General features: G+C 44.3%; 1 long non-coding RNA gene across 1 annotated transcript; it reads left to right on the top strand.

Annotated features, from left to right (window-relative positions):
• The first annotated feature begins 4,473 nt into the window (after positions 1–4,473).
• LOC116597214 lies at positions 4,474–7,027 on the top strand. The gene is made up of 3 exons (XR_004288499.1): positions 4,474–4,604; positions 4,951–5,052; positions 6,808–7,027. It is a non-coding gene; the product is annotated as an uncharacterized LOC116597214 (long non-coding RNA).
• The last annotated feature ends 18,141 nt before the right edge of the window (positions 7,028–25,168 follow it).

Here is a 25,168-nt window from a genome sequence, read left to right on the forward strand (position 1 = left end):
ACAACACATTTTGGTCACACCACAAAGATACTACTAATAAAGTCATTTCTTTCTTTCTCGTTTTGTCTCATGACACACTTTAGTAAAATTCATATTACTCTTTGACTACTCTTCCTCTGCTCTTCTCTTTCTTCTTTCTCTTCTTTCACCTACTCTTCCTTTTTATTTTTACATGTTTAGGATTGATCTAACTTTAATTTCTTCTCATTTAAATCTACTCTTGGAGGGGGGCCTGGGTGGCTCAGTTGTTGAGTTTCAGCTCAGGTCCTGATCTTTGGGGTCCTGGAATCCTGCCCAGAGTTGGACTCTGTGCTCAGCAGGGAGTCTGCTGCAAGATTATCTGCCTCTGCCCAACCCCTGCACACACACACACACACACACACACACACACACACACACACACACGCTGTCTCTCTCTCTCTAATAAAAATTATTTAAATAGATAAAAAAATTAAAAAATGAAAAAATAAAGACTAAAAAATAACAATACAAAGAATGCTACTTAGTGTTTTCCCTAAGATCTGAAGCTTTGCAGCCCTCTATTATCAGTAAACTTGAAAAGAGTGAGTTGTTTGTGATGGTCTTCTAGGGAAGGACCTCTTACCCTGATTCGCAGGTATACTTCAGCTAGTGCAAATGCAGCTCTCCTAAGCAGCAGAGACGCCTCCGTGTATGCAGCTCTTGCTGTTTTACTCTGTTTATGCTGTTTTACTCCCTGAAGGCTTGCAGCACCAATGGGTGAGATGAATATGACTGCAACCTGATCTCTACCCAGGAGTTGAAAATTTGCACCCCAGCTCTTCAGTGAACCCTTACAGAAAAACAATGCCTAAGTCTGAACTCCTCAGTTTCTGTCAGAACTCTGTGTTCACCCTCCCAGTGACAAGGCATTTTTACCTCAGTCACATGACTGAGTTCCAATTCCAATTTCTTTGGATTCCTGTGGCACAGACCCACACTCTACCTGCTGGTGTTGTAGGTCTTGCCATGCTTCTGTTTTTTGCTGGACCCCTCTCAGGAAAGTGAGTGCGCAACTGTGCTGTGATTTGGAGTGTATGGCTACATAGAACACAAAGCCAGCACCTAGCCTCGTGGTTTTCAGCCAGTTTTCCCTAACTGATGTCTGGGAACTCTGAAGCATTTAGGCCAACGTGTTTTTCTCATGAACCCCGGGACCCTGAGATCATGCTGTCATACCTGGGATTCCACTCCACTTCACCACTTGAACACTTTTAAGCCAGGAATGTCCCCCATAGTAGTAAACTCCTAAAAGCTTTGATTGTGCTCTTCACTGTTGATAAAAAACTTTGCGGTAGGCTCATTTAGCTGGGTGCCTTCCCTCTGCTGTTATCCACAGCTACATCACCCACACAACTTATTCCCACCTGCCACTTGAGCTCTGAAGCTGTAGCAGGCACCAGAGTGGGAGCTGGAGGTAGCTCTTGAGGTGGTTCAGGATCTTGTTTTGGGGCTGGTGCTGTAGGTCCAAGAAGAGAAAGTATCATCACCATGATTGACTTTTCATCTCCCTTCTAAATAAAGGAAAAATTTCCCACCACTCAATGTTGTCTGAGTCCATGAGGAAATCCCTGGGAAGCCTCTCCTGATTACAGGTCAGGGGCACAGGAAATTGAGGGTACTCATTACTCCTGCCCAACCACAGTTGATGGAGGCTCTGTGTGGCCTAAGCTGTTCCCTTCCCAGGTCTGTATCAGCCACCCCCTGTCCTCCTCACCTCAGCATCTCTCTGGTTCTCCTCCTTCTGCCCCTCCCCCCTGCTCTTTTCCCTCTAACCAATAAATAAAATCCTAAGAAAATAAAAAAAAAATTGAGCATAAAGGTGCACATTTTGGCCTTCTAGACCTGGCTAGAAACAATGTCCCATATGTATTTCTTTGTCGTCTTTCTTCTTGTGCTGATGGTGTCAGAGGTGCATGACAACCCAGGGAGTGAGAAGGCCCATGGTAGAGGGACTCTGGGCTCCTGAAAGACTACATGAAGGAATTCAGTCTCCAATCTGAAGAGCCACTTGGCACTGTCATGTGGGGGAATCTATGGTGACATGCTACCAAAATTTGGGGAGTTATTTGGTAATTCAGGATAACGTAAAATACCTACAATATGTTGAAATCGCCAAGTTAACTTCAATAGTTATCAGCCTAGAACCTTTAAAAATGACCAAAGAGGCAACTGGTTTCCTCAGTCAATAGGGTACTTGATCATGAGTTTGAGCCCCACATCAGGCATGGAATTTACTTAGGAAAACAAAACAAAACAAAACAAAAGGACTTACACATGACACATGATCAATTAGGCTCAAATAATAGAGCTTGTCAGTGGTGGGATGGATCCAGTCTCCTGTTCATTCAGCCACTGTGCCCTGAGCACTCAGAAGGTACCAGTTCTTATCAGCCAACCAGTTTCTCCCTCTAGGAGGTCAGGGTCTAGAGGGGAAGATGGACAAACATGTAACAAAAACATGAAGGAAATGTGCAATTACTCCACAGGAAAAGAGCAAGGGACTACAGCTAAGCCATGAGCTCCACCAAATGAGGGGTCTGATAAGGCTGTGCTGAGATGACATTGAGAATTCCTATGGCAGGAAAAGAAGGAGACAGCCCTGCACAAATCTGAGTATATGTAGCCTGGCAGAAGGCACCATGATGCAGAGGATTGGAGGCAGAATTTGATGTTCCCAGAATGGAGGTTAGAAAGGAGGCCAGGGTGGCCAGAGGAAGCTGAGGAGGAGAGCAGAGAGGGTGGGTAGGAGGGCCAGGGCCCAGGACAGGTGGACAGTATCAGTACCCTGCTCCCAGTGCTGTGTGACCACATTACCCCACACTCAATGGTTTAATCAACACTGTCTCTCAGTCTCAGAGGATCAGGAATCCAGCAATGCACAGCTGAGGGTTCCTTCCAGAGTCTCTCAGTAGGTTGGGGCTGTTGACAACACCAAGGCAGGACCTGCTTCACTGAGAACCTGAGCTCCCTGAGGGGTGTTGGCAGGTTTCAGTCCATCTAGAAGGCCTGAGTTCTTCTCTCTGTTGTTGACTGCAGGTCAACAACCAGGCCATGTGTGTGCGTCTGTGTCATGGTTCAACATAGGGGCTTATACCCCACTGTGGGGATCTGAGAGAAAAGGTGGGCAGAGTCAGCATGGTGCTGGGCACTTAGTTTTCATGACTAAATCTCAGAAGGGGCATTGGGTCATGTTGCCATGTTCTGTGGAATGTAAGTGAATCACTAAGTCCAGACCACTTTTCAGGGGAGGAGGGCACAAGGATGTGTACACAAGGACTCCTTAGGAATCTAAGGGAGCCACTGAGGGCAGAAGGTGAAGACCCCTGCAGGGTCCGTGCCTTGCCTAGATTCACAGTCTGGTAAGAAGGCTTACCAGGCATGAACCCAACTCTCTGAGTGTCCTCAAAGGTGGGGTCCTGGATGCACCTAGCCCTTCACTGGGGGCTCTAGAAAAGGTTGTCTTGATAGAATGGCTACACACAGGGAAATGGTATGGGGGTGAAAGTGAGCATTAATATCTTAGAGACATTCCCTAAATTCTTATCTGAGGGAGAGGCCAGGTCATGGCAACCCACTGAGTGGGCCCCTATCCACATCACACCCATTGGAAAGGAGGTAATGGCTTGCATCACAGGACAGGCAGTCTCTAGGGATAAGGGCAGTTTCTGACCATCGAGGGCCAAGGATCCAATCCCTTCTTTAGGGTTTGCATTGGAAATTAGAAAGCCCAAGATCTTGGGAAGTTACTGTCCATCCCTCTGTCAATGGGGCTGTCATCTTTTGGGACTCCAGAATTTTAGCACTAATGAACACATGTGGGCACACAGGAATGAGTGTGCATATGCACATACACACACACACACACACCCCAGTAGGGACTGTGGGGTGGGATCTGACTAGTAGCAGTCTCAGAGAAGGTGAGAAGAAAATGTGGTTGGAGGTTTTTGTCTACATGTGACACCACTCGTCCAATATCATAGGTATTATCCCACATATGCCTGTGGATATCTAGAGGAAGTACATGCTAGAATCATCTGTATTGTACAGACAAGATGCAGACCCCACCCCCCCCCACCAGGGATGATAGCTTATACAGGGTCAAAAACAGTAAGAGTGGAGATTTGTGTCTGAAGCCAGGTGGGGCTCTTTCTGCACCCAGACCTTCCTTGGGGGCCTGTGGAGAATGGTGTGTTGGTGTCACTGTGTACAGATGTGGTCTTGCATGCAGAAAGGCGATGAGCAGACAGCAACCCAGAGCACTGTTTGTGTAGGTGTCAATCCAGGAGTGGACATGGGGAGGTGATCCCAGGCAGTGAAGTCACTTCCTGGACCATAGATCTCAACAGAACTTGGAACCCTTGCAACCAGGCGCCCACATTCTAGTGTAGTTCAGTATCAGAGTTACTTGGCTGGAGACATCCGATACTGAAAGATGTTCTCTTTTTGCTTGCTTACTTCCCGGGACTGTGGCTTCCAAAAACCCTAGCAGAATGGCTTTTTCACATGCTGCAAACATTGGCTCAAACCTTGCCTACATAAGAGCAGCGTAGGTGATGCCAAGTCACTTCTCTGAACCATCCCAGGTCAGCCCCACCCCCTCCTCTTGAGTTCCAGGGAAAGAGGGGTATGTGGGTGTTCCCATCCCTGGGATGGAGGAGGTTGAGGACAGTGGATATCCTGGTGATCCCTTCATTTTCACATCAATGTCTTGGTAGGCAGGGTGGAAAGAGGATTCCCGAGGTGCTTCTTACCTGTGCCAGAGCACATCCAAGGCCCTGAAGCTGTGTCACATTTCTCTCCGTGGTGGAGGTGTGTGCATACTGGGGAGTTGTGTGTCTGTAATAGAGTTCCCTGGGTCTGAGGACCAGCAATGGCAGCCAGATAGGGCTCTGAGACCTCCTGCCTGGTTGCCAGTCTCTGTCTTTACAGAGCTCCACACGGAAGATGGAGCAGGGGCTGAGTGAAGAGATCTTCTTCTCTACCTCCTTGAAGGTGCCCCACACTGCCAACAGAGTCCAGCGCTGGCTCAGGGTGAGTACAGGTGCTGGGGAGAACAAACTCCCAGGGCGCTGATGCAGAACAAAAGGCCTCACTACCTAGAAGCCAGTCTGGGCTCCCTCCTAGAGTCCGATGTCCACATGAACTCACATTCCATCTCTTCCCCAAACTTGCCCTCATGGCCCTGCCTCTGTCTTGGCTAGAGGCAGAGTCATTGTCCACATATTTGTAGGAATATGAGAAAAGAGATTTTAAGATGTCTCATCCCATTCATCTAGAATCCTTTTGCACTGTACTATGCATTTTCTTAACTAGTGCTTTCAAGTGTCCCCGTTGGCCTATCCATCCTTCCCCGACTTCTGCAAGTCTTGCACATGATCATGGTGCGTTGAGAGACTTTTACCCAATGAGACATGGAGCCCATGGTACTATGTCTCTTGATCTGCCCTTTGGTTGTGAAAGAACACATCCCTGGGCCCCTCCAGAGTCAGGAGCAGGAACCTCATTGTGCTGCACAACATTCCAGAAGGCCAACCATTTATCACAGCCACTGATTCCTTTATTGATGCAGGACTTGGATGTGACTCCCTTCTGTTGCCAACTCAGTGTTACATCCTACATCCTACGTGTCCTAATATCCTGAGCCCTTTATCTAAAGCATCTCTGTGTTGTCATCTCAAGAAAGGTATATGCTTTCAGAAATCATAGGATCCATGCCTTTCATCCAGGGAGGTGCTATCAATACTCAGCTCACAATATGACCTGACATACTATCAAGTTCAGACATCACTTGCTTCAATTCTTTGTATGGATGCCAAGAATATTTTTTTCCTTTTTCTTTTTTTTCTTCTTCTTCTTTTTTTTACGTTAAGTAATTATATTGAATATAAATTCTCAAGGAATCATTTGCCATTATAATATGCTACAGTGATCATTCCGTCATGAATATCAGTCCATTCAGCATAACAGTATTCATTGTTTTTGCACCACACCCAGTGCTCCATGCAATCCATGCCCTCTCCAATACCCACCACCTGGTTCCCCCAACCTCCCACACTGTTGGTGAGAATGTAAGTTGGTGCAGCCACTTTGAAGAACAGTGTGGAGATTCCTCAAGAAATTAAAAATAGAGCTTCCCTATGACCCTGCCTTTGCACTACTGGGTATTTACCCCAAAGATACAGATGTCGTGAAAAGAAGGGCCATCTGTACCCCAATGTTTATAGCAGCAATGGCCACGGTTGCCAAACTGTGGAAAGAACCAAGATGCCCTTCAACGGACAAATGGATAAGGAAGATGTGGTCCACATACACTATGGAGTATTATGCCTCAATCAGAAAGGATGAATACCCAACTTTTGTATCAACAGGGTCGGGACTGGAAGAGATTATGCTGAGTGAAATAAGTCAAGCAGAGAGAGTCAATTATCATATGGTTTCACTTATTTTTTTTTCTTTTTTTAATGATTTATTAACTGATTGGTTGATTGATTTGAGAAAGAGGCAGGGGGAGAGTTGGAAGAATCAGAGCGAGAGACAGAATCCTCAAGCAGACACAGCAGACAGGAGCTGTCTCAGGACATTGACGTCATGACCTGAACAAATACCAAGACCCTTTTGATTAACTCAATGAACCACTGAGTCACCTTATTCTTTTTATGCTTATGGGCCCACTTGTCCCACCTCTTGCCATAAGTCACTGAGATGTTGGGGGTTCAATCTGCCCTTCAACCCCCAACCTTCCTGGTGGCTACAGCACTGATTCATGTTTCCTCTGATCCACCTTAGGAAGAGGAATGAGACCTGCATGCTGTGGACCAACCAGGTCAACTCACTAGAGACACAAATCGAACACCTCTTGCCCATCCTCCTAGGAAGAGATCTAAGCTACGTCCACATGTTCCTGGGAGCATATAGAGTCTTTGCCACCACCCAAGATGTGTTAGACCTCTTGTTTGCCAAAGAATTCTGGACCACCAAAAAGAAAACAAAAACAAAACCTCCTGTTTGCTAGGTGAGCACCCTGCCCCTAACTGCCCAGTGGGATTTGGCCACCACCTGGTTGTGAGTTTCGGGAATGTCCCCACATTTCCCCAAGACTCAGTTTTCTCCTCTGGGGCAGAGTTATTACAGGGACTCAATGGGTTCTTGTAGGGAAACTACACTTGGGTGCCTGGGCCTGTGGAAAGGTATGCTAGAGGGGCTGTGGTCATACTCATTTATAATTGTCCTGCTCCTTATGAAGAAGCTTCCGCCTCATACCTCAGTATAACTATGGTCTTGACTGGGCTCTTTTACCATTTAAAGGGATATCTGAGGCTCCATCTGGGGTCTGTGTCTGGGTGAAACCAGAGCAGGGATCCCCGGGGGTGAACAGCGGGCTAGGCCCACTCAGATCTCTGTGATGGGCTGGTAGGGACCCTTTCATTCATTCATCAAACATTCAGGAAGCCCAACTCAGTGCAGACTCTTTCTCAGAGCTGAATGTGATCCCTGCACAGAACAGATAGCACCCCAGGGCTCCAGACTAGTCAGGGTCAGACAGTGACACTGGACACAATGAGAGGTAGCGTCCACAGGACATTTCATGTGATGCCCCCTGGCCTCCTCTAGATATGGGTGCATTCTTTCCAACTCTAATGAGGTTTGCAGAGCCCAGGAGAAGTGGAACATGTGAGTGAGCTTTGGCTGATACAGGAGGATCTTCCCTCTTCACTAGGGCAGTGAGGGTACTGTGAGTTGGAGGGACTTTTGGACCTTCAACTATACATCTAAGGTTTCTGTTTTAGGGTAAATATCTGCAAACTTCTTCTAGAGAATGGGAAATAGTCCTGAGGAGCTGTGGGTGGGGTGTGAGAACTGTGGGAGAGCTGAGGGGGCTAAAGGACAGCTTTAGCCCCTAAGAGAGTCATTCCCAAACCTCCCAACCAGCCCTGTCTCTACCCCAATCCTGGGACCCAGAACAGATGATGTGGGAACCATCACATTCAGCAAGCTGTTGAAACTTGGATACTGGGTGCTCAGGAGACCCAGTGAGAGCTCAGGGACCAGACATCCCACACCCTGTAGGAGATAAGGGTCAGTGGAAGGAGACCCACTCGTGGCACCTGGAAAATGAGGCAGCATGAACATGGGAGGTAAAGTTCGAGGTATTGGGAGGGTCCTGGGAAGGTCTAGCTAGAGATACAGTTCCTTTGTTCCCTCCTCGGTTGGATCTTCTCACAGCAATGGTGTATGCAGTGAGAACAATGAACAGGCCAGACACTACCCCACCTTGGCCACAAGCAGATGAATTCATGTGGCACATGGGCAATGAGAGAGACTGAGGAGTGAGTTCAGCTCCACTCAGAAGGACAGAAATGCTCACAACATTGATCAAGGACTCCTGCTCATAGAGATTTTTGCCAGCTTTTCATCTGTGACCAGGCCTGTCTCAGGCAGGACTGCCAGATCACAGGAGGACAAGGAGTAGGACTGGTCTCTGACAGGAACTGGAATTCCAGGGACCAGGTTCCCACAGGGGTTCCCTGGGATATTGATGTGAGAGGGTGCTCTGTCCTCTGACTCCTCTGCCTACTTTCTGTCACCAGGGCCCTCTATTCCATCTTGAGCACATGGATAGAACAATATCCCGAGGATTGTGTCAAGCACCCAGAATTTCCCAGCCTGAATATGCTGCTTTCTTACATGGGGCTCCGTATGCCAGGCTCAGTCCTGAAAAGCCAGGCCCATCTTCTGCTCTCACAGCTGCAACACCTTAGGTCCACGGAGCAAGAGGCTGGGGATGAGGAGGACAGGGGGTGATAGGTATGCCTGTGAGGAGGGGACAGGGTGGGCCACACTGAGCAAGCCTCCATAGAGTGCAGTTGGGCTGAGAGAAGTGAGTATTCTCAGATTCCTGTCCCCATTGGTTTGAGTCGGGGAGACCTTCCACAGATTGGTTCTTGGATTCAGATGACATTGAGTGGTGGGAAAAGTTTCTTTTTTTAGAAGGCACATGGGAAGTCAATCATGCTGATGATACTTTCTCTTCGTGGAGCTACAACACCAGCCCAGAACAAGATCCTGACCCATCTCAGGAACTCGCCCCAGCTCCCACTGTGGCACCTGCTGTATCTTCAGAGCCTAAGCTGGCCCAACCCATCTCTGCTGCTGGAGCTCACCAGTCAAGAAGAGCAATGACACCACCTGCCCTGTTGAGTACAGTGCAGTTGGTAGTCAGGGCTCTAATTCACTCTCCTGACCTGGAAGAGCCACATGCTCCTTTGTCTGACCTGGAGGTCAAGCAGGGTCCTGCCCCTGCAACTGGGGTTCCTGGAGGGCCTGAACTACCACCTGCCTTAGTGGAACAACCATCCTCAGCCCCCAAGCAACAGCTCGAGCTGGCTTCAGTCTCAAAGGATGTCTTCGCCTCCCCTGTCATTCTCCTGTTTGTAAATTCTGTGATTTTTATACACCTGTATAATGGCCTAAAATATTTTGTTCTTTAAAATAGAATTTGACTTTACATAAAATTTTATATGATCCTTTTCAATGACATATCAAGGTGCCACTAGGTATATTAGGAGTGTTCCCCAACCATTAACTTTTGGAACATTTCCATCCCAAAGATAGCGGTACTAGTAATCACTCACTGCTCATTACCTCACCTCAGTCCCCCAAACCACTGCTCTCTCTGTCTCTGGTACTTTACCTCATCTGAGATGTTCATGTGCCTGGAATCTTACAATATGGCCTTCTGTATCTGGCTGCAGAACATAAGATTGATTCATAATTTTCCTTCACTTTTTATACAAATAACATTTTATTACAAAGAATGTTACTGAAAGAACAAAGACCACAAGAAGCCCCCAGATGAACTATTTTCAATATGTGGGATAGGGTTCCCTTTTCTAAGGATGCCTTGAAAGGTGGAAACCACAAGAGAAATGTCTGGATCCATGAGACATCTTTAATTTCTTTCATTTTCCTGGATAGGCCACATTTAAACTATTCTAATGGGAATATTATAAAATATTAAAATCATACCTTAATTATTCCCATTTATTACTAACAAGTTGGGTAATAAAGTAAATAGTACATTATATTTTAGCCAGACTATGTTTATTTAGTAAATAATGATTTAAATATGAAGAAGACACCTTTCTTTTACCAAGAAATAATCACCCATAACACACGATGTCCATTTTTCCCCACCATTCCATCTGAGTGTAGTGTGTGTGTGTGTGTGTGTGTGTGTGTGTGTGCGTGTGTGTGTGACAGGATGGGGCAGGGAAGGTTCCAGGGCTGGGCTCTTATTGTACCTGATATCCTCACAGTGGACAGGCACTGTCGCTGCTGGTCCCTTGGGCATTCTCAGTGACAACACTCAAGGTACCATCTGTTGAACAACAGAGCCATTTCCAATTATTTGACTCTCATAATTAAAGTAATAAGCATGTCTGTGCCATAAATCTCTGTTTCTTTAGGACTAGTTCATATAAGAACCATTACTGGAACACACTTTAACCACATTTTTGGAGGACAGCCTGCAGGCTCCTCTGTGCTCTCTAAGGGGCAGCCTTGCTCTGGAAAGGAGGGATCCCATTTTGCATAGATGAAACCTGAAATCATGAGGAGGACAAGCCAGCAGTGAGGTCACTGGTACTGAGAGAGACCATAGAGCTACAAAGAGCCTGCCCACAATCCCCTCATATGTCCTCCCCCACAAGCTTCCCTGCCGCATGTCCTGGAACACACCTCACCCAGACCCGGTCCAGTGAAATGCTCCAGCCACTCCAGCCCATTGTGATTCATAACTCAGATTCTAACTAGAACAACCAGGCCCTGCTCCAGGCCAGTAGAGGAGTGTAGGCCAGGCCAATCCTGCCAGGCTGCTTCCTGTCCTCCCTGGCTGAACTCCATCCTCTCAGGGAAGAACCTCTAAGGATAGTGCAAGTCAGTGGGTTACAGACAGGTGATCATCCAGATGTAGTTTTAGTGGCAACAGCAAGAACCACTTGAATTTGTGTGAGCAAGAGAGGCCTTTACAAATCACACTGGATGCTCATGGAAGCTCCAGGATGGACAGAGTCTCAACCAGGGGCTTTGACACTGGACCTAGCTCATCCACACCCCTCAGGATCCACTAGCTGTGACTCCCTGGCCCTGCCAGCCCCAACCTTGGTATCCCTCAAGTTAAGCTTGTCCGAGAGAGGGGACTGTGCTTCCTCCTGAGACCGCTTTCCTCCCACAAAGTCAGATAGCGGGAGTCCACTTTATCTGACACTGTAAGAGAGGCCATCATCAGTAATTTCTGTCTTCTCTGCCACAAGACGGAGCTCCCCAGAAGATAGATCCTCAAGGAGAGAGAGGGCATTTGGGCTCTCTCTGCAGGAAGAGAGAAATACCAGCTAATGGGACTCAGTGAGAGAGGAGAGCTCTGACCACTAGGGGAAGGGCTGCCATGTGATGGGCACTGCCCTATTGGTCAGCACAGGCTTTGTGTGGGTTTGTAGGGAGTGGCCAGGCTTCATCCTACCAACAGTTCCATCAAAAATGAACTTCATCACCAGCAATCACTTTCATCTCCAACCACAAAAAGGCTCTGGGGCCCTGGCAGCCAAGGAGGTGCTATGTACCAATGATTACACAGTGGGGGAAAAGGGGGGACATGTGTGATGGAACTGAGGGCAGCTTTTTTTGTCTGCCTTGTGGAGAAAGAATCCCATCACAAGGCACCCCATAATTTGTTCCAAAAACAAGTGACAATTCAGGGGGCTCCAACTGGCAGTCTCCACACTGAGGACTGTCCATATCCAGGACACAAGCTCTGGATGACATCCAGTCTCGGGGCTGGGTAGGTCTGATGGGTGAGCACCAGTGCTGTGGGATCCCATACTGGAGGGGATGAAGGCTTTCTCGAAGGACAAGTGAGTCAGGGGAGGCTGAAGGGACAGAGTAAGGCAGAGGTCCAGAGCCCAGGGCACCAATGTGCTCACAGTGGCCTAATTTAAGCAGGTAGAGCTAAGAATTACGGAGTATCTTTTGAGAGCATGAATCATGTCCGTCAATCTCCATAACAATTCCATGAGGAAGGTAGAAATGCTGTCTCTGTTTGACTAATAAGGAAACCAAGACTTTAAGAAACTTCTCCTCATTGAGTCAAAGGCAGGATTTGAACCCAGGGCATGCCACCCTTGTGGCCCTGATCTCACAAGAAAGTTGCATCCAGATGCTTCAAAAGGGGTTTCTCAACTCTGAGGTTGCATGAACCTTTGTGCATGTACCCAGGGAGAAACCTCCTCCTGCCCACACAAAGGCTGGCTGCTACTAGGAGAGTCCTCTGTGCCATGACCTGCCTTGTCAGATGACAGACCCAGGCCAAGCCCCAGTCAGGAGTGGCACCAACTGCCCCCTGAGTTTAGTGAGATCTCCAGACCTGGGAGTTGGATGTGGAGCTTTACACATCTTTGAATTCCAGGGACGAGCCATGTGGATGGAGTGCAGAGTCCAATGACAGAGAGACAGCCGTTTTAGCTAGCCCCTGCTCAGCCACTTTGTAGCTGAGTGATGCCAGGTAGGGCTCTGAAACTACAGACCCCATCCCTAAATTGGAAAATGTAACGGGTACTGCTAAGTGGGATGCAGAAAGAAATGACTCATATAGTTCCTGCCTCATGCCTGGGAGCACATGGGGAGCCCAGAGGAAATGTAGTCATGCTGGTGACCAACTTACCCATGTATCTGTTTTTCCACTTGTTGATTCTGACGTCATCCTTAAGAAATAGATGCTAAATCTAAGGTCAGGTATATTTTTTCTTAAGCTTTCTTCTCTGAGGTTTATAGTTTTAGCTCTTACATTTAGGTCTGTGACCCATTTGGAGTTCACTTTCTGTCTCATCTGAGGGGAGGGTCCACCTTCATTCAGTTATTTATAATTTTATATATCTGCATGTGTAAGAAGGGATGCGGGTTCATCACCTTAGTACCTTAGGCTGTCACTTGTAGGGACCTGTCAATAGATCCCCAAGAATTTTTAGAATAAATAATCCTTGAAGCAATTCCCCAAGATTATAAACAAATCTTAAAGGAGTTAATTGTATCTTCAGTAGAGGTGGTGTGTTAAGAGCACACACCACCCTCTGGTGGCCACAGGAGAAACTGCAGAAGTTCCCTGATTTGTCTGCAAAACAAGCCACATTCAACCTTGGACATCTTCAAGGATTTGTAGAGAGACAAAAACAATTCTGCAAAATTCAATGTTTTGGAGGATGTCTTCTAGGAAATATGTGAAAAAAAAAATAGGCTTCCCAAGAGCACTATTTCGAGAAGTATTTTCTGAGAAGCTGAGTCAGGCCCTGGGTTCCAGGACAGAAAGTAGGGAGAATGGTGGATGCTTCTTGAGAGGCACAGGTTGTAGGGTGGGAAAGTGTGGGGAATAACTGATCTACACCACAGCTCTGTATATCCGGGTGAAAGAAAACAGTAAATGAAAATAAGTCATATTTATGGATTCCTTTGCTTACATTAATCACAAAACATTTTAGAAAATTTGAAAACTATCTATATCTGCAATCTTCTGTATCCTTTTTTCCCAGTTAGATGATATATCTGTGTCTTTTTTTCCCAGTTAGATGACATCAATCCATAGTCCCAGCTAATTTTTTACTTACTAGGTGAGGATGATATGATATGTCTAACCCTTAATGACTCTACAAAAATCCTTGTAGAACTAACAGATGGATTAAGTTAAGCTTAAGGACAAAGATTCAATATAAAAAAATGAGTTTCATCTCTATACATGAATAACAAGCTATCATGGAGAGAAATTAAGAAAACAATATTTAATTGGTAATCACTCAAAAAGAATAAAATACATAGGAATTATTTTCACCAAGAAGTGAAAGACCTGTATGCTGAAAACTATAAATCGTTAATGAAAAAAATTGAAGAAGACAGAATTAAGTCTGAAGACATCTCATGTTACTAAATCCCAAGAATATATGCAATCCAAAGCCCCACACTGCATAAAGCAATCTAAATACCCAGTGCAAACCCCATAACATTTAATGGTATTTTTAGAAATAAAACCATAATCCTACAAAGTGAATAATACCACAGAAGGCCCTGAATAGCCAAAGTCATCTGGAGAAAGAACAAAGCTGGAGGCGTCATACTTTCTGAATTCAAATTGTAATACAAAGCTGTAGAAATCAAAACATCATGGTATTGACATATAGACAGGCACACAGATCAAGGGAACAGAGTAGAAAGACCTGGAAGAAACTGACACATATGTAGTCAATTAATTTACAACAAAAGCTCCAAGAATATAAAATACAGAAGCAACAGTCTCCACAATAAGTGATGTTGGAAACTCTGGGCAACCTCAAGTGAAGGAATACAACTGGATGTCTATCCAACCTCATCCACAACAATGAAGTCAAAATGTGGCAAAGATTTCAACAAAACAGCTAGAGCCATAAAATACCTAGATGAAAATTGAGCAGAATGTTATTAACACCCCTACCTTTTTTCAAAATAAACTCCATGACCGAAATTTGAACTCAATATTCTGAGATCAAGAGTCAGATGCTGTGCTGACAGAGCCAGCCAAGAACCTGTTAAAACTATGGAGCACAGAAAATGTCCTGAGGGGGAGACAAGATGGCAGGGAAGTAGGAGGAAGGGCCTTTTCAACCTGTACCCTAAAGTGAGCTGATTATCTTCCAAAGAACTCTGTTCACCATGAAATCAGCCTGAGATCAGAATTATACACGTCTGGATCTCTACAGGGACAGAAGATGCCAGTGGCCAGGTAAAGTGGAGTGGGAAAGTAGGACTGATATCGGAAGATAAACAAAAGGGGGAGGGAGCCACCAGAGGTGACCGATTGGAAAGTAATACCCCTAATACGAGAGTGCCCTGCATCTGGGGACCAGCATTAACTTGGAGACTGGTTGAAAGCACTCCGAAAGAGCAAAGGATGGGGGGGACGACTGTGGGAATCGGGGCAGCTAAAGACAGGGGCTTAAGTCCCCGGACCCAGGACAGCCTCCCCTGGCACTGAGCCAGAGAGAGTGTGGTGGAGAAATCAGGCCGCCAGCTCGCCCGAGATTGCATGAGGTCTGGCTCCTGTGAGGGGCTGGGAGCCACGCCAGATGGCAGAACGCAGAGCCCTGCTACAGAGCCCAAGACACGTGCGCCCCCACCCTCCCCTGAGAGAGGTGTACAAAGGCCCACCCAGTGCTCTTAGACCCTTGCCATTGTTTCAGAGCCTGAGACGTGCACCCCAAACACCCCTGAGAGAGGTGCGTGAAGGCCCAGCCTGGTGCTTTTGGACCTGAGCCCCGCTCTCAGAGGCTAAGACACGCGCACGCGCAACCCACAGGCTTCCCTGAGAGGGGTGCACGCAAGTCGGACTCTCTTAGACCCAGAAAACCAGGCACTCCCAGCCCGGGCCAGCGGGAAAATCTCAGTGTGCGATCCCTGCTTAGAACCTCTCTGGTGGTCTGGAGCTGCCTAGACAGCCTCTGCTGCTGTGGTTTTGTGTACAAGCAGATTATCCTGAGTCCCCAGGGACCACGACTCGGAACCTGCACTGCTAGTGGCCAAGGGAGAATTTAAATGGGCTCTACTACACCCACAAAAGAGCAGACTGAGGCTTCTATCTGAGAGGGAGGGTAGGGTGCAGTTTACTTTCCTCTAAACCTACAAAAACCATCAAAAGTGGTCAAGGTGAAAGAAAAAAAAAAGTGAACAAACATAAAAACATTCGGAGAACAAAAGCCTGAAAAAACCGGTTTTCTCAGAGACCACCCCCTTGAGGGGGGCGGGAGGACTTAACTCAGGGAACATCATTGACTGAAAACCCACGTGGCAGGCCCCTCCCACAGAAAACCAACCAGGAAAGAAAAAAAAAAAGACTAGAAGATAACAACCACCACTACTTCATAGGACACTTTTATTTTTAATGTGTTCCCATTATTCTGGCTCATTTTTTATATATAGATAATTTTTAACCTATTTACCATTACAGTGAGCTGTCCAGTACATCAAATTCCATAATAACCTCCTAACCTGAACTTTTTGATACATACACCTGTGTTTTTCTTTTGCATTTCTATTTTTTTAATTTCTTTTTCTTAAATTTTAGTTTAGTTCAGTCTTGTTTATGCCTTTTTATTTTTATTTTCTAATATTCATATAGAGTTAAACTTCAAAGTAATCCCCTTTCCCCAATCAATACTACCCCTATAGGTAAACCAATTTTTAATCCCCCTTTATCTTAGGAAAGTTGAGTCCTTTAAAAAAGATAACAAGATATATCCAGGAAGAATCAAAACAGCCTTCGTTGCCCACACTGAGAATTTATAACCACTCTCCCATCTTTTTCTTCACCAGTATTTCTGTGTTTTTGTGTTTGTCCTGATAGTATATAAATCTTATATTTGGGGTTCTTTTTGATGAGGTTCTTCCTTTATCTGCATATATATATATTTTTTTTTCTCTTGTCATATACTTTTATCAGTCTTTTGTCTGTTTTTGTTTGTATACTTCATAAATCTTACCTTGGGGCCCATTTGGGCAGAACCTTCTCTTTTATCTTCCATTTCTTTCCTGTCTCTCTCTCTCTCTTTTTTTTTCTTTTTATTTTCTTTTTTCTCTCGTTTGGGTGGGGAATGTTGATTTCTCAGAAGTGTTCCAGGGTGCACCTTGACTGCACCACGGTTGATATATCCAGCTACATCTGTTCAGTCATCTCTCACCAAAATGACAAGGAGGAGGAAGGCCCAACAGAAGAAAAATACAGAGGATGGACCTTCTGCAACAGAGTTAATGGCTACATAGCTAATGGCAACATAGACAATATGGGTGCAGCCAATTACATAAGAAAACTGCTAACCAAGATAAAGAGTCATATTGATATGAATACATTAATAATAGATCTTAACACGCCTCTATCAGATATAGACAGATCATCGAAGCAGAAAATCAATAAAGAAACAAGAGCATTGAATGACACTTTGGACCATATGGACCTCAGATATATACAGAATATTCCACCCTAAAACAACAGAATACTCATTCTTCTCAAGTGCACATGGAACCTTCTCCAGAATAGACCACATACTGAGTCACAAATCAGGACTCAACCCATACCAAAAGACTGAGATTATTCCCTGCATGTTCTCAGATCACAGTGCTTTGAAATTGGAGCTCAATCACAAGGAAAACTTCAGAAGGAACTCAAACACCTGGAAACTAAAGATCACCTTGCTTAAGAATGCTTGGATCCACCAGGAGATCAAAGAAGAACTGAAACAATTCATGGAAACCAATGAGAATGAAGACACTTTGGTCCAAAACCTATGGGATACAGCAAAGACGGTCCTAAGGGGGAAATACATAGCCATCCAAGCCTACCTCAAAAAAACGGAAAAATCCAGAACACACCAGCTGTTTCTACACCTCAAAAAACTGGAGAATCAACAACAAAACAAACCAACTCCACACATAAGAAGGGAAATCATCAAGATTAGAGCTGAGATCAATGAAGTAGAAACCAGAGATACAGTAGAATGTATCAATGAAACTAGAAGCTGGTTTCTTGAAAGAATCAATAAGATCGACAAACCATTGGCCACACTAATCCAAAAGAAAAGAGAGAAAGCCCAAATTCATAAAATTATGAATGAAAAGGGAGAGATCACAACTACCACCAAGGAAGTAGAAACAATCATCAGAAGTTATTATCAACAGTTATATGCCAATAAGCTAAGCAACCTAGATGAAATGGATGCATTCCTGGAAAACTATAAGCTCCCAAAACTGAACCAGGAAGAAATCGACACCTGAATAGACCGATATCCTGTAAGGAGTTTGAAGCAGTGATCAAAAACCTCGCAAAAAAACAAAAAGCTGATGGATGCCCTGGGGAATTCTACCAATCTTTCAAAGAAGAAATAACACTCTTCTCCTGAAGCTGTTTCAAAAAATTGAAGCAGAAGGAAAACTTCCAAACTCTTTCTATGAAACCAGCATTACCCTGATCCCCAAACCAGGCAAAAACCCTACCAAAAAGGAGAATTTCAGACCAATATCACTGACCAATATGGATGCTAAGATTCTCAACAAGATCCTAGCAAACAGGATCCAACAGCACATTAAAACGATTATCCACCATGACCAGCTAGGATTCATTATTGAAGTAAAAGAATGGTTCAACATTCTCAAATCAATCAATGTGATAGAACAAATTAATAAGAAAAGAGCGAAGAATGACATGGTCCTCTCAATTGATGCAGAAAAAGCATTTGACAAAATCCAGCATCCGTTTCTGATTAAAATGCTTCAAGTACAGGGAAAGAGGGAACATTCCTGAACCTCATCAAATCTATCTATGAAAGACCCACAGCAAATATCATCCTCAATGGGAAAAAGCTTGCAGCCTTCCTGTTGAGATCAGGAACACGACAAGAATGCCCACTATCACCACTCTTGTTCAACACAGTATCAGAAGTCCTAGCAACTGCAACCAGACAACAAAGAGAAATAAAAGGTATCCAAATTGGCAATGAAGAAGTCAAACTCTCTCTCTTTGCAGATGACATGATTCTTTATATGGAAAACCCAAAAGACTCACCCCCAAACTACTAGAACTCATACAGCAATTCAGTAATGTGGTAGGATACAAAGTCAATGTACAGAAATCAATGGCTTTCTTATACCCTAACAATGAAAATACAGAAAGGGAAATTAGAGAATCGATTCCATTTACTATAGCACCAAGAACCATAAGATACCTGGGAAAAAAACCTAACCAAAGAGGTAAAGGATCTGTATTCGAGGAACTACAGAACACTCATGAAAGAAATTGAAGAAGACACAAAAAGATGGAAGACCATTCCATGCTCTGGGATCGGAAGAATAAACATTGTTAAATGTCTATACTGCCTAGAATAAATTTTACTTTTAATGCCATACTGATAAAAATTCCACCGGTATTTTTCAAAGAGCTGGAGCAAATAATCCAAAAATTTGTATGGAAACAGAAGAGACCCCGAATCACTAAGGAAATGTTGAAAAACAAAAATAAAAGTGGCAGTATCACGTTACCTGATTTCAAGCTTTACTACAAGCTTTACTACCAAGACAGCATGGTACTGGCATAAAAACAGACACATAGACCAGTGGAACAGAGTAGAGAGCCCAGATATGGACCCTCAACTCTATGGGCAAAAATCTTCGACAAAACAGGAAAAAATATACAGTGGAAAAAAGACAGTCTCTTCAATAAATCGTGCTGGGAAAACTGGACAGCTATATGTGGAAGAATGAAACTTGACCATTCTCTTACACCACACACACAGAGAAACTCAAAATGGATAAAAGACCTCAATGTGAGGCAGGAATCCATCAGAATCCTAGAGGAGAACATAAGCAGTACTCTCTTCGATATCAGCCACAGCAACTTCTTTCAAGATATGTCTCCAAAGGCAAAGGAAACAAAAGCGAAAATGAACTTTTGGTACTTCATCAAAATCAAAAGCTTCTGAACAGCAAAGAAAACAAAGAGGCAGCCCACGGAATGGTAGAAGATATTTGCAAATGACAGTACAGACAAAAGGTTGATATCCAGGATCTATAATGAACTCCTCAAACTCAACGGACACAAAACAGAGAAGCATATCAAAAAATGGGCAGAAGATATGAACAGACACTTTTCCAATGAAGACATACAAATGGCTATCTGCACATGAAAAAATGTTCATCATCACTAGCTATCAGGGAGATTTAAATTAAAACCACATTGAGATACCACCTTACATCAGTTAGAATGGCCAAAATTAGCAAGACAGGAAACAACATGTGTTGGAGGGGATGTGGAGAAAGGGGAACCCTCTTCCACTGTTGGTGGGAATGCAGGTTGGTGCAGCCTCTTTGGAGAACAGTGTGGAGATTCCTCAAGAAATTAAAAATAGAACTTCCCTATGACCCTGCCATTGCACTACTGGGTATTTACCCCAAAGATACAGATGTCGTGAAAAGAAAGGCCATCTGTACCCCAATGATTATAACAGCAATGGCCACGGTCGCCAAACTGTGGAAAGAACCAAGATGCCCTTCAACGGATGAATGGATAAGGAAGATGTGGTCCATATACACTATGGAGTATTATGCCTCCATCAGAAAGGATGAATACCCAACTTTGTAGCCACATGGACGGGACTGGAAGAGATTATGCTGAAAAAAATAAGTCAAGCAGAGAGAGTCAATCATCATATGGTTTCACTTATTTGTGGAGCATAACAAATAGCATGGAGGACAGGGGAGTTAGAGAGGAGAAGGAGTTGGGGGAAATTGGAAAGGGAGGTGAACCATGAGAGACTATGGACTCTGAAAAACAATCTGAGGGGTTTGAAGTGGCAAGGGGTGGGCTGTTGGGGGAACCAGGTGGTGGGTATTAGAGAGGGCATGGATTGCATGGAGCACTGGGTGCGGTGCAAAAACAATGAATACTGTTATGCTGAAAATAAATAAATAAATAAATAAATAAATAAATAAATTTTAAAAAGTAAAGGAGAAAAAACAAAACCAAACCAAAAAACAACAAATCTCCTCTGAGAATAAAAGAAAATGCCCATCATAAAAAACCAAACAAACAAACAAACAAAAAAAACTTGTGGAGCACAGAGGTGTCGGAATGGATCTATTCATTTATCCCCCTTAACACAATTTCTTTCAGAAAGATGTTTCTTGAGATCCTTCTTGACACTGATTTTTGGATTTGACATCAGAAGCAAAGGCTACAATGAAAAATAAACAGCTGGGACTACATCAAACTAAAAGCCTTCGGCAGAGCAAAGGAATCTCATCATCAACACGTTGAAAAGACAACATACTAAAGAGGAGAAAATATTTGCAAACTACCTAACTGGTAAAAGTTTCATATCCAAAATACTGAAGAACTCATATAACTCAATAGCACAAGAACAGATAGCAGTTACGAAATCAGCAGAGTTCAGAATAGATATTTTTCCAAAGAAAACACACAGAGGGTCAAAAAATACATGAAGCGATTTCACCAACACTTATCACCAGTTAAATGCAAATCAAAGCCCAAAGTGATGTCACCTGATACCTGTCAGAATGGCTAGTATCCAAAAGACCAGAAATAACAAGCGCTAGCCAAAATGTGGAGGAAAGGGAACTGTGTTGTTGGTGGGACTGTAAATGGGTGCAGCCACTATGGAAACAGTATTAAGTTTCCTCAAAGAATTCAACATGGGGCACCTGACTGACTCAGTCAGAAGAATGAGTGACTTGACCTTAGGGTCAAGAGGATGAGCCCCACATTGGGGGTAGAGAGTACTTTTAAAAAGTCAATATAAAACAACCATATCATCCAGAAACTCCCCTCTTACATATTAGAATAAAGCCAAACCTTCTCTCATCTAAAATGAATAGTTTGTTGTGCTCCACTGTTTCATTCCAGCACTGAAGAGTCTCTGCTCCCTTGAAGTAGACTGTGAAGGGTCCTGGCCACCAAGCTAAGGTCTAAAGTCCCAAGCCAGCTGCCATCCAGAGCTCTATTCAAATCCTGAGAAGTTAGCTCTCAGTCTATTTTCCTTGTACCCACAGTTCTGTCTTTCCCCAATGTCTCAAGGCCCAGCCCACCATCCCAGGGAGGTTGACATAGCCTGTGGTCTGGCTGACCCTGGACTTGCTGGGTCAGCACTGAGCCCAAAGCTATATCCTAAGCTGCCCACTACAAATATGTCTGGGTCATAGAAACGTATTAGCTACTTAGCAGAATTCTCAGAAGGGTCTCACAAGCACAGACCCCCAATCTATATACTTGCTGATTAGGAAGCATCCCCCAGCTATTGCAGGCCCGCTGTATCCAATGTGTCATCAGGTGTTCTGTGCAAAATCCTTCCACTCTTGTCCCTCAAACAGCCTAGACTCTCACCAGCCAGTGAGAACTGGTTAAGTTACATGCACATGATCACCAAAATCTGCTGTCTATAAGCCCTCTGCTACTCATGCATATATTTCCTTCCCAGCTCAGCAGTATCTGGAACTTATCACACATTACCGAGTCTTCTGATCTTGAATCCTTTGACTCTTCATCTATCCCATGGTCTGATGTGCTTGGTGTCTTCCTTCTGCCTTCAGAAATCTTTTTCTTCATAAGGTCCAGCCCTCAGATCTGAGTGCTGCATTAACCCATGGAGTCCACCAGGTAACTCTCTTGATCCTTAGAGCTTCCCCATTGATGGCATGGGAACAATAATCTGGAGTTTATGGACCTCTAGGAGTTTCTGGAGTGAATAAGTGACATTTTTCAATCCAGCAGTCTCAGACTTTGTTTTATGGAGGAAAATATTGACACTGACAGGGCAAACAAATCCATTCAAATGCAACATATTTCATAAATATACATGTTCAAAAAGGAAAATTCAAACCGTAATTTGTCTCATTTTATATTTATATTTACTCAAAATGACAACCTAAGTTTGTTTCCTTCAAAAGGTCTACATAAGACAGCAAGAGGCTATTTTAAATGGTCACTTTGACTGGAACCTAAGTGGTGCTTTTCCTCTCCCATCGCTATGCTTTTCTTCCTCCACCTTGCAACACACAGCCTATTCTTTCCTCCTCTTTGGAAGGAAGCCAGGTGCCCACCTTAATGCTCAGTCCCTGAAGAACATCTTTTACTTCCTTTTTTTAATAGGATAGTGTCTTCTGCTAATCACTCAGAAACCATTGCTGGCCTAGGTGAAGAAAACAGATTATCCACAAGGGAACAGCATTTCCATTTTAAACATTATCTGAAGTGAAATATTAGTTCCCAGCTGGGGGAATTTGGAGTGAATTTTCCTCAACACTGCCTGGAGTTTCCTCCTTTTTCAGAGTCCTCAGAGGTGGGTATGGGATGTGGCTGCCCCAAGGCCTGACTGCCACAGGAAAGAGCCCTGCCCCGGAACTCCAGATTTTGAAGATTGTAGCAGGATTAACTCTAAAACTGCCTGTACTCAAAAGAGTCTGGGAGCAAGGGAAGGAGAAACAGTCAATCATCAGTATGGGAAATACCCATCAGATGCTAAAAGTACTTGAATGCTAAGCAAGGACTGGGCCTGATGTCTTTCATCAGGCATGTGTCCCCTACAGGAGGCTCTAGAGCAAGGACTAAAGTCACAGTTGATGCCAAACTCTGAGTAGAGATTTACAGTCCCTTCCAGTCAGTGGAGATGTGAGAGAAAGTGTGTGGGCTTTGGAATCAAGGCACCAAAACTTCAGTGCCCCATTTCTCATATGTTGGCCATGTGCCTACATAGTCCTCAAGCCTCTGTTGCCTCATAGCACACAAAGACCATGATAGTGCCTTTTCTTTTCTCATGTTTGATAAATGCCATGAGGGAAATCTAAAGTCTGCTCAAAGATTAAGTTATTAAGATGAAGTTATTACTGACTCAGTAACAGAGATTCTGAAGTATGGCTGTTGTTCATTTACAACCCTGTGAACATGTTTTTCAGTGGTGATAGCATTTCCCCCGAGGTTTATTGAAGTACCCCTTGGTGTGCAATAAACTCCTGAGGCCCAAGCAGAACCAGGCTTCCCTCAAGAGAATGCACAGGGTCCAAGTGGATGATCATTACTAACAATCCTTGTCTTGACCACTGGGCATTATCTGAAGGACTGACCTTTGAGGAAGTACAGTCAACATGAGTTAAAAATATGCCATACCAGTATTTGCAGGAGCTTTCACAGTGATGACCCTCGTGCCAATGCTTAAGTGTTTTTTCCTTTTTTTTGAGTCCATTATAGTTCTAATGAATGAACAGCTCCTCCCTAGTGTCTTCAAATGTAGCTTCTATTTTTATTAGGTGTGGCAAGACCATTGCAAAGATAGTTTGTTATCCTCACAGATCTCAGGAGGACAGAACACAGCATGCCACGTGGGGAAGTACAGAGTCAGTTAGGAGGCAGAGGGGGCAAAGGAAAAAATGTACCAGGAAACAGTACCAGGAATGCTTTTATACCCCAGAGTCTGCTGAAATTCTTCAAACTAGCCGATCCTAAGCCTTCTTACCTTGCCTTGCACATTCCTTCCAATGGAAACCGAATGTAAAGATTTTGCCTATAGTTTCCCTTGTACCCCTTTCTCCTGAATGAGCCTGGAACTTCCCCATGTAGCTCCGTGTGGTGATCTATGCCTTTTATTTCTAGGCACCTGCAAATATTAACTTTATTCTTCATGAGAGTCCTTTTTGTGTCCATATGTCTTACCCTACTTGCTTAAAACAAGCGTTAGGTACATCTTTTTTTTTTTTTTTTAATTTACTTTTAACTTATTTTCAGCATAACAGTATTCATTATTTTTGCAACACACCCAGTGCTACATGCAATCCATGCCCTCTATAATACCCACCACCTGGTACCCCGACTTCCCACCCCCGCCCCTTCAAAACCCTCAGATTGTTTTTTCAGAGTCCATAGTCTCTCATGATTCACCTCCCCTTCCAATTTCCCCCAACTCCCTTCTCTCTATCTCCCCATGTCCTCCATGCTATTTGTTATGCTCCACAAATAAGTGAAACCATATGATAATTGACTCTCTCTGCTTGACTTACTTCACTCAGCGTAATCTCTTCCAGTCCCGTCCATGTGGCTACAAAAGTTGGGTATTCATTCTTTCTGATGGAGGCATAATACTTAGTGTATATGGACCACATCTTCCTTATCCATTCGCCTGTTGAAGGGCATCTTGGTTCTTTCCACAGTTCGGAACCGTGGCCATTGCTGCTATAAACATTGGGGTACAGATGGCCCTTCTTTTCATGACATCTGTATCTTTGAGGTAAATACCCAGTAGTGCAATGGCATGGTCATAGGGAAGTTCTATTTTTAATTTCTTGAGGAATCTCCACACTGTTCTCCAAAGAGGCTGCACCAACCTGCATTCCCACCAACAGTGGAAGAGGGTTCCCCTTTCTCCACATCCCCTCCAACACATGTTGTTTCCTGTCCTGCTAATTTTGGCCATTCTAACTGGTGTAAGTTGATATCTCAATGTAGTTTTAACTTGAATCTCCCTGATGGCTAGTGATGATGAACAATTTTTCATGTGTCTGATAGCCATTTGTATGTCTTCATTGG

The sequence above is a fragment of the Mustela erminea genome, chromosome 8 (assembly GCF_009829155.1).
Source record: "Mustela erminea isolate mMusErm1 chromosome 8, mMusErm1.Pri, whole genome shotgun sequence".
Classification (NCBI taxonomy): Eukaryota; Metazoa; Chordata; class Mammalia; order Carnivora; family Mustelidae; genus Mustela; species Mustela erminea.